The following is a 9,991-nucleotide window of genomic DNA, read 5'->3' as shown; positions in this document are numbered from 1 at the left end:
GGTCGCGACGATGGTGCTCGTTGCCGAGGTGACCCGGGGCCGCAGGCGCAGTGTTGCGCGTGCGCCCGGTGTAGACCGAGGCTTCCCGCATGAATCGGGAAGTCGCGACATGAGGTTCCGAGGGGTATCCCTGACTTCGGGAGGCAGAGCTCTCGGCCCGTCGGACCGCAGCGCCTTCCAGGAGATTCTTGAGCTCTCCCTGGATTCGCCGACCCTCGGTGGTTGATGGCTCCGGCATCGTGTGGAGGAGCATCGCTGCTGCAGCCAGGTTCTGACCGACCCCACTGGATGCGGGTGGCGGTCTGACCCTGACGTCGTTGGCGACGCGGTGCTGGAAACCCTGGGGCAGGTGACGTATTTCTCCGGCCGGGGGTTGGCCCGCCCATACTTGCCCGACGTCCCGGCGGATCGGCTCAAGCGCTCCTGCTCCCTCGTCGAGCCTGGCCTGCGCCCCGCGGACTTGCTCGAGCTGTGGGTCGTGACCCCCCGCCGGAACGGGGACCACAGCTAGCTCCCGCGGGATGTCAGCGCGAGGCACCGGCCTAGGAAGATCACTGTCCTCCGGCATGCCGAGATGGTTGCCTTCGGAGGGATCCCCTAGCTCGACGTGGAAACATTCGCGGCTCGGGCCACAGTCCTCATCGTCAAGGCTGCGGCTACCGTCGGAACAGTCGGAGAGGCAGTAGTCACATGCGGTCATAAAGTCCCGCATGGCACTGGGGTTGCCAAATCCAGAGAAATCCCAACAGATGCTGGGATCGTCATCTTCCTCGGACCCAGAGGGCCCGTAGGTCGAGACGTCCGTCAGCCGGTCCCAAGGCGACCGCATACGAAACCCTAGTGGGGTTGCACTCGCCTCAACGAGAGCGCCCGCCAAAGCAAGGTCGCTAGGCGGGTTGAGGCGGAGTCGAAATGACGTAGGATGGGAATTGGTCGGTACCTTTTGGTCGACGAGGAGCGTCATAGTCACGTCGGGGACTGATTGCACCGTCGTCTCAGGTACGAGGGCGACGTCCTGCAAGCTCTCCGCGAGCGCGCTGGCGTCGTCCACTTGCTCAGGATTGGCGTGTCGCGGGGGGACGGCGCTCGCCTTCGTCTTGAACGCGAGGTCGACGCCCGGCGTGCCTTCCGTTGGGGCGCTGGGGACGTCGATTCGCTCGACAGCCGACGAAGCGCGGCCTCCTGCTTGGCCTTGATTGCCCCGCCTCCTCCTCCGTTGGCGGGGGAGAGGATGGGGCGAGCTCGAATGTTGTTCTTCCACCACGCGGGGAAGATGTCGTCGATTCCGCCGCCGGCGGGCGGGGCGTCGGCCGCCATTGTCGTTGTCGCGCGGCGGTGGAAGGAGTATCATGTCGTAGCTGCCGTCGAAGGACATGAACTCTAGACTCCCGAAACGGAGCACCGTCCCGGGCCGGAGAGGTTGCTGGAGACTGCCCATCTGGAGCTTGACGGGAAGCTGTTCGTCAACACACAGCAGGCCCCTACCTGGCGCGCCAACTGTCGGCGTTTCGAGACCGGGGGGTCCCTAAGCCGACGAGTGAGTGTGCCGCGTGCCCCAGCCCAGATGGGTCGAGCGCGTGGGCGAGCGCGAAGGGGGGAAGCGAGGTGGCCGGAGGCGGGCGTGAGAGAGGTGGAAATCCCGCGGCCTTCGTGTTCGTCCCGCGCCCAGGTCGGGTGCGCTTGCAGTAGGGGGTTACAAGCGTCCACGTGGGTGAGGGAAGCGAGCGGCCCCAGGAGAGCGCCTGTATCGTCCTCGTCCCCGCACGGCCAACCTTTTCTAAGAAGGCCCTGGTCCTTCCTTTTATAGGCGTAAGGAGAGGATCCAGGTGTACAATGGGGGTGTAGCAGAGTGCTACGTGTCTAGCGGGGGAGAGCTAGCGCCCTAAGTACATGCCGATGTGGCAGCCGGAGAGATCTTGGCACCCAGTCGGTGTGATGTCGTGGCCGTCGGAGGAGCGGCGGAGCCTGGCGGAGGGACAGCTGTCGGAGCGGTCGAGTCCTTGCTGACGTCCTCCTGCTTCCGTAAGAGAGCTGAGAGCCGCCGTCGTCACAGGGCACGCAGGGCGCCATCATTGCCTATCTGGCGGAGCTAGCCAGATGGGACACCGGTCTTGTTCTCTGCGGCCCGAGTCGGCTCGGGGTAGGGTGATGATGGCGCTTCCTGTTGACGTGGCGGGCCCGCGCCCGAGGTCGGGCGACGTGGGGGCTCCTCCGAAGCCGGGGTTGAGTCTGTCTTCCGTGGCCGAGGCCGAGCCCGAGCCCCTGGGTCGGGCGAGGCGAAGGTCGTTCGGCGGAGGTCAGGGCGGAGTCCGAGCCCTAGGGTCGGGCGAAGCGGAGTTCGTCGTCTTCTGGGGCTGAGCCCGAGTCCGAGCCCTGGGTCGGGCGGAGCGGAGTTCGCCGTCTTCCGGGGCCTAGCCTGAGTCCGAGCCCTGGGTCGGGCGGAGCAGAGTTCGCCGTCTTCCGAGGCTGAGCCCGAGTCCGAGCCCTGGGTCGGGCGGAGCGGAGTTCGCCGTCTTCCGGGGCCTAGCCCGAGTCCGAGCCCTGGGTCGGGCGGAGCAGAGTTTGCCGTCTTCCGGGGCTTAGCCCGAGTCCGAGCCCTGGGTCGGGCGGAGCGGAGTTCGCCGTCTTCCGAGGCCTAGCCCGAGTCCGAGCCCTGGGTCGGGCGGAGCGGAGTTCGCCGTCTTCCGGGGCTTAGCCCGAGTCTGAGCCCTGGGTCGGGTGGAGCGGAGTCTCCTATGGCGCCTTTGGCAGGGCCTGACTGCCGGTCAGTCTCACTCTGTCAAGTGGCACTGCAGTCGGAGTGGCGCAGGCGGTGTTGTCCTTCTGTCAGACCGTTCAGTGGAGCGGCGAAGTGACGGCGGTCACTTCGGCTCTGCCGGGGGGCGCGTGTCAGGATAAAGGTGTCAGGCCACCTTTGCGTTAAATGCTCCTGCGACTCGGTCGGTCGGCGCGGCGATTTAGTCAGGGTTGCTTCTTAGCGAAGGCAAGGCCTCGGGCGAGCCGAAGATGTGTCCGCCGTTGGAGGGGGGCCTCGGGCGAGACGGAAATCCCTCGGGGTCGGCTGCCCTTGTCCGAGGCTAGGCTCGGGCGAGGCGTGATCGAGTCGCTCGTATGGACTGATCCCTGACTTAATCGTACCCATCAGGCCTCTGCAGCTTTATGCTGATGGGGATTACCAGCTGAGAATTAGGCGTCTTGAGGGTACCCCTAATTATGGTCCCCGACAAGTACCCTGATGTCTTCCCAGATGAATTGCCGAGAATGCCACATGACAAGGATATATAGTTCGCTATAGAATTGCAACCAGGAACCACACCTATTTCTAAAAGAACATATAGAATGCCTCCAGCAGAGTTGGCAGAATTGAAGAAACAGTTGCAAGAGTTGCTAGACAAAGGGTTCATTCGCCCAAGTACTTCACCATGGGGATGTCTGACCTTGTTCGTAACGAAGAAGGATGAGAGCTTGAGACTATGTGTTGATTACCACCCTCTCAATGCGGTAACTATTAAAAACAAGTATCCTTTACCCCGCATTTATGTTTTGTTTGATCAATTGGTCGGAGCCAAGGTGTTTTCCAAAATGGACATTCGCTCTAGCTATCACCAAATCAAGATCAGGGCAAGTGATATTCCAAATACGGCTTTTTCAACCAGATATGGGCTATATGAGTACTTGGTGATGTCATTCATGCTGACCAATGCTCCATCATACTTCATGTACTTAATTAATTCAGTATTTATGCCGGTATTGGACAAATTCGTGGTGGTCTTCATTGATGATGTTCTGGTGTACTCAAAAAATGAAGACGAGCATACGATGCATTTGCACATAGTACTCCAGCGACTGCGGGATCATCACCTGTATGCCAAATTCTCCAAATGTGATTTTTGGCTATAGGAGATCAAATTCTTGGGTCATACGATTTCTCAGGATGGGATAGCAGTTGATCCTGAGAAGGTGCAAGTGGTGATGGATTGGAAGCCCCCTACCACCGTTCGATTGATTCAGAGTTTTCTGGGACTGGTTAGATACTATCGACGATTCATTCCCGACTTCTCTAGAATTGCTAAGCCAATGACTGAGTTGTTGAAGAAGGGAGTGAAGTTTAATTGGGATCAGAAATGTGAAGATGCCTTTCACGCCTTGAGGCGACATCTGACAACAACACCTATGCTAGCACAGCCTGACAACACCAAATCATTTGATGTGTATTGTGATGCTTCGGGCACTGGACTAGGTTGTGTTCTGATGCAAGATCACCAGGTTATTGCCTATGCATTAAGAGCACCCAGACCTCATGAGCAAAGTTATCCCACACATGATCTGGAGTTAGCAGCGGTAGTCCATGCTCTGAAGTTATGGAGGCATTATCTAATAGGAGCTCATTGTAATATTTATACTGACCACAAGAGTCTCAAGTATATTTTCACTCAGGCTGATCTTAATATGAGGCAGAGGAGATGGCTAGAATTGATCAAGGATTATGATCTGGAGGTACACTACCATCCGGGCAAGGCAAATGTAGTGGCGGATGCCTTGAGTCGTAAGGCCCAGTGCAACTGTCTAACCATAGACTCTCATGTCACCACCTTGTGCGACGAGTTGCGCAAGGTGAACATAAGAAGTGGTTTCCCCAGGTACCCTGTAGTCTATCTCAGTCGAGCCAACCTTGCAAGATCAGATAATCATGGCACAACTTAGTGACAAGGGTGTTCAAATCATTAAAGAAATGCTCAGCCAAAAAGTGGATAAGTATAAATGTTTTCGTCAGGACAGCAAGGGCATTTTATGTTTTGAAGATCGACTGGTTGTTCCCAAGAATCCAGAACTCAGAAAGAAAATTTTGGACGAGGCTCATCTCTCCAAATTTTCCATGCATCCCGGAAGCAACAAAATGTATCATGACCTCAGATCCTTGTACTGGTGGACCAGGATGAAAAGAGAAATTGCTAAGTACATATTTGAGTGCGACACTTGCTAAAGAATCAAAGCCAGTCATTTGAAGGTAGCAGGTACCTTGCAGCCTCTCCCCATACCATCTTGGAAATGGGGGGACATTTGTATGGACTTTATTGTGGGATTGCCCAACACCTCCCGGCACCACGATTCCATATGGGTCATTGTGGATAGGCTAAGGAAGATAGCTCATTTCTTGCCCGTGCATACCACCCACAGGACAGAAAAATACACAGAGATCTATATTGACCAAATAGTGCGCTTGCATGGAATCCCAAGGACCATCGTATCAGGTAGAGGAACACCGTTCGTAGCACGTTTCTAGGAACAACTACAGAAGTCACTTGGAACAACCGTGATTAGAAGCTTGGCGTATCATCCTCAAACTGATGGCCAAACGGAAAGAGTTAATTAGATTCTCGAGGACATGTTGAGAGCATGTGTGATACACTATGGCAGAAATTGGGACAAATGTCTTTCACTAGCAGAATTTTCTTACAATAACAGCTACCAATCCAGCCTGAAGATGGCACCCTTCGAGGCCTTGTATGGGAGAATGTGTATAACACCACTCAATTGGTCACAAGCGGGAGAAAGGGAAATCTTTGGGCTCGACCTAGTAATCGAAGCGGAGGATAAGGTCAGAGTCATTAAGAAGAACTTAGAAGCTGCTCAGGCCAGGCAAAAGAGCTATCATGATAAATGGAGAAAGCCTCTACAGTTCAAAGGGGGGATCATGTGTACCTCAAGGTCTCACCCACAAAAGGTGTTCAGAAATTTGGGATTAAGGGCAAATTCGCCCCTCACTATGCTGGGCCCTATGAGATCAAGGATACTTGTGGACCTGTAGCATACCAATTGAAGCTACCACCTCACATGTCGGTAGTTCATGATGTGTTGCATGTATCTCAGCTGAAGAAGTGTGTTCGCATACCAACAGAAGTACTATCAGAACCTAAATTGGAGATAGAACCAGACTAGTCATACCAAGAGCACCCTGTTAAGGTACTCGACCGTAAGGAACGATCAACGCGTGCTAAGTCAATAAAAATGTATAAGATTCAGTGGAGCAACCATTCAGAGGAAGAGTCTACCTAGGAAACTGAGGATTTTCTGCACTCAAACTACCTTGAATTTCTGCCTAAAGAGATCGGTACGTAACTCGGACCCAAAACCATCTGCCCTTTGAATCCAAGTATAAGAAAGATGGTCTTAACAGAGACTGAGTAAGATGTAAAACTAAGTCAATAAGGGCTTCCTTCTAAAGTTGCAAAGAGGATGACATTCGAAGATCAATTTGCTAAGGAACCTTAACAAAGAAACCCACACCATACAAACACGCACCTTCTCATCACCCCTGAGGGGTCCCGACCTAAATCTCGGGACGAGATTCCCTTAAGGGGGGAGGGCTGTAACACCCCAGGTGTTACTCAAGGCCCTGGCTCAACACATGCACCTGTGACCTATTATCACATGTGATTTAGTATGAGAAAGAAGCACCAAAATTGAGAAGCAATGTCTTAATCAAGTGTTGATCATACAAGAAGGAATATCCTAGCCTTTTCATGCATCTCTAATTGAGAAAGATACTCAAAACCCTAGACCCCCTCCTTGAGGCATTAGAGCCCCAAGATTGGATTAGTGGGAGAGCTATGTAAATTACCAAATCATGACTTAAAACTTTTACAAAAGTTATAGCAAATGAAAATACCTACAAGAAATAGTAAGGAAGTTATCCCAAAAAGGTCCCATAAAATCCTCAAATTAATCACCCAAGTGGAAAACACCCAAGAACAACCCCTTTTTCTCTAAGTCAAATTTCAGCCCTCTTCTAAAGATCACATGTGTTCACTTAGTTGTAGACGCCAAATCGACATGGTCCAAGTGACAAAAGGGCGCCAAATAAACCAAGGCACACCCTGGAAAATTTTGAACCCAAACCAAAACCATTTGACATGGTTTGACATGTGTTTTGTCTCGGGTTGAACAGTGCCGATAGACCTGACTTGGCGCCACCATATCTCACAAACTAGGCCAGATCTTCACTTGGAACTCACACAAACTAGATAGCCCTAGGGACATAGAAGAGACATTACATAAGATTTTTGGTGAGATTCGCACGTTTGGCTACTCAGCAAGCGCTTGAACTAGGGCAGAAGAACATGACGTGTTCGACCTGTCCTGGCATGCCAGAGCACGCCCCGGCGCTCGACCCCGCGCGCTCGCGTCGAGCGACGCCTGACCCCGCGCCTTTGCCCGCGCCCGCGCCTATAAAGCTGCTCGAGGCCCCGACCATACTCCCTCGCTCGCTCTCAACCCCGCCCGAGCACGAGTTCTCCGAAGTTCTTCCTGCGCACGGTGTGCCCGCGGCGGCCCAAGCCCGACCACCGTGGACCGGCCACTCCAGCCCACCTCCATCCAATCCAACCCCTTGAATAGCTTCCCCAGAACTCCGTAAAGTTTCCTGAGCCCTCAGACCGAACACCATTTTGCCGGAGGTGCCGGATTGCCATCGCCGAACTTCATCTGACCGTCGCCGCTTGTAGACCAAGCTGCACGGTGAGCCACTCTTCAACTCCTTGCACCCACGGCACACCTGACCTCCCGTGAAGCTCCCCGAGCACTTTGATTGAGCTCTACCATCATGAGAAGGCCGGAGCACGCACCACCGATGAGTCCGACCGCCTGCGCACGTGGCCAACCCCACTCCGGTCACCACCACCGGCGATCCGCCCCTCTACGTGACCGCCAGGGACCCCCTGGATCTCGCCCGACCCTCCACCGGACCTCTCTCGTCGCCGGTAAGCCGCGCCACCGCTTTTTCTCCCCTCGGCTACTGTTTCGGTGAGGAAGGAGCGCGGGTTAAGGAGGGGAAAAGCTAGGGGGTTATGTGCGAAGTCAGTGACTCTTGTGAATAGTTCCCTAGGGGCACGGTTTAAACGATTTAGTTAAGTAAAATTCCAGAGACCCCAATGCAAAGCCTTTTTCTTTAAACTTTTAAATTTATTCTTTTAAATAAGCAGGGAACTTGAAAATTCATAAATCGAGTTTTATTCAACCAAATTTGGTCAAACAAATTTTGTTAGGACCTATATATTATGAACTATCCCGCAAAAATAATAAACACCATGGTTTCTGCAACCCTTTTTAAAGTTTTGATTTAAATAAGCAAACTGCCCAAACCTTAATAACCAGGGGAAAAAAGAAATACTTCTGGACTAGGGCTGAGAAAAACTAGAGATATACTTAACTAGAAATTACACTGTTTAAAAATATTAAACCCCCCAGTACAATAGATTAAGGAAAGTGTATCCATTAAAACTTATATTTGCCCAAACCTTAAGAAAATAAGAAGGGGATTAAAAATGGGAACCAGAGAGGAACCATATTTTTCCTAACTTGCTTAGGTAATGTAGTTCATAAGAAAAATTTGTTGAGCCCTAATCTACTACAAAGAAAATGCACCACAATTTATTTAATTAAAACAGAGAGAACTTTGAAAAGTCATAAGAAAATAATACTAAGAAGAAAATACCCCAACCTTGGGAATGTCTACTCTTATGCTAATAGGAATCTAGAAAAAATACAAGTTTTGTTGTTTGACATTTTTCAAATAACAAGTTAGTTATAAGTGCCTTTTTGGCATTAAATTTAGAAAATCACAACTAAATAACCACTAAGACACTGAAAGGGAATTAGGCTTACACCTATTTCCTAATTGATTTTGGTGGTTGAATTGCATAACAAAAATAATTGGACTAACTAGTTTGCTCTAGTCTATAAGTTCTACAGGTGCCAAAGGTTCACAATAAGCCAATAAAAAGACCAAGAAAGGGTTCAAACAAAGAGAGCAAAAGACATCCTAGAAGGCACCCTGGTCTAGCGCACCGGACTGTCCGGTGTGCCACCGGACAGTGTCCGGTGCACCAGGGCACTCAAGGCCGAACTCTTCACCTTTGGGAATTTCCAAGGGCGCTCCGCTATAATTCACCGGACTGTCCGGTGAGTCACCGGACAGTGTCCGGTGCACACCGGACTGTCCGGTGTGACAGCGGAGCAACGGCTACTTCGCGCGCAATGGTCGACTGCAACGCATTAAATGCGCGCCTGCGCGCGCAGAGGAGCAGAGCACGCGCGGGTGGCACACTAGACAGCCTACAGGGCCTGTCCGGTGCACCACCGGACAGCCAGGCGGGTCCACAAGTCAGAGCTCCAACGGTCGGAACCCAACGGCCAGGTGACGTGGCTGGCACACCGTACAATGTCCGGTGGTGCACCGAATTGTCTGGTGCGCCCGTCGACAGCAGCCTCCACCAACGGTCAAGTTTGGTGGTTGGGGCTATAAATACCCCAACCACCCCCACATTCAAGTCATCCAAGTTTTCCACTCTTCAACACCTTACAAGAGCTAGCATTCAATACAAGACACACCAAAGAGATCAAATCCTCTCCCAACTCCACACAAAGCTTTAGTGATTAGAGAGAGTGATTTGTTGTGTTCATTTGAGCTCTTGCGCTTGGATCGCTTCTTTTCTTTCTCATTCTTTCTTGCGATCAACTCAATTGTAACCAAGGCAAGAGACACCAATTGTGTGGTGGTCCTTGCGGGGAAGTTTGGTTCCCGGTTGATTGAGAAGAGAAGCTCACTCGGTCCAAGGGACCGTTTGAGAGAGGGAAAGGGTTGAAAGAGACCCAGTCTTTGTGACCACCTCAACGGGGAGTAGGTTTGCAAGAACCGAACCTCGGTAAAGCAAATCCTTGTGTCTCACTTCTTATTCGCTTACGATTTGTTTTTGCGCCCTCTCTCGGACTCGCATTTATTTCTAACGCTAACCCGGCTTGTAGTTGTGCTTAAGTTGTTAAATTTCAGATTCGCCCTATTCACCCCCCCTCTAGGCGACTTTCAATTGGTATCAGAGCCTGGTGCTTCATTAGAGCTTAACCGCTCGAAGTGATGTCGGGAAATCACACCAAGAAGGAGATGATGACCGGCGAGAAGCCCGCTACAAGCCATGGGAAGGCTCCATCGGGA

This window comes from Zea mays, chromosome 4 (assembly GCF_902167145.1).
Source record: "Zea mays cultivar B73 chromosome 4, Zm-B73-REFERENCE-NAM-5.0, whole genome shotgun sequence".
Taxonomy (NCBI): Eukaryota; Viridiplantae; Streptophyta; class Magnoliopsida; order Poales; family Poaceae; genus Zea; species Zea mays.
This window is presented reverse-complemented; position numbering follows the sequence as displayed.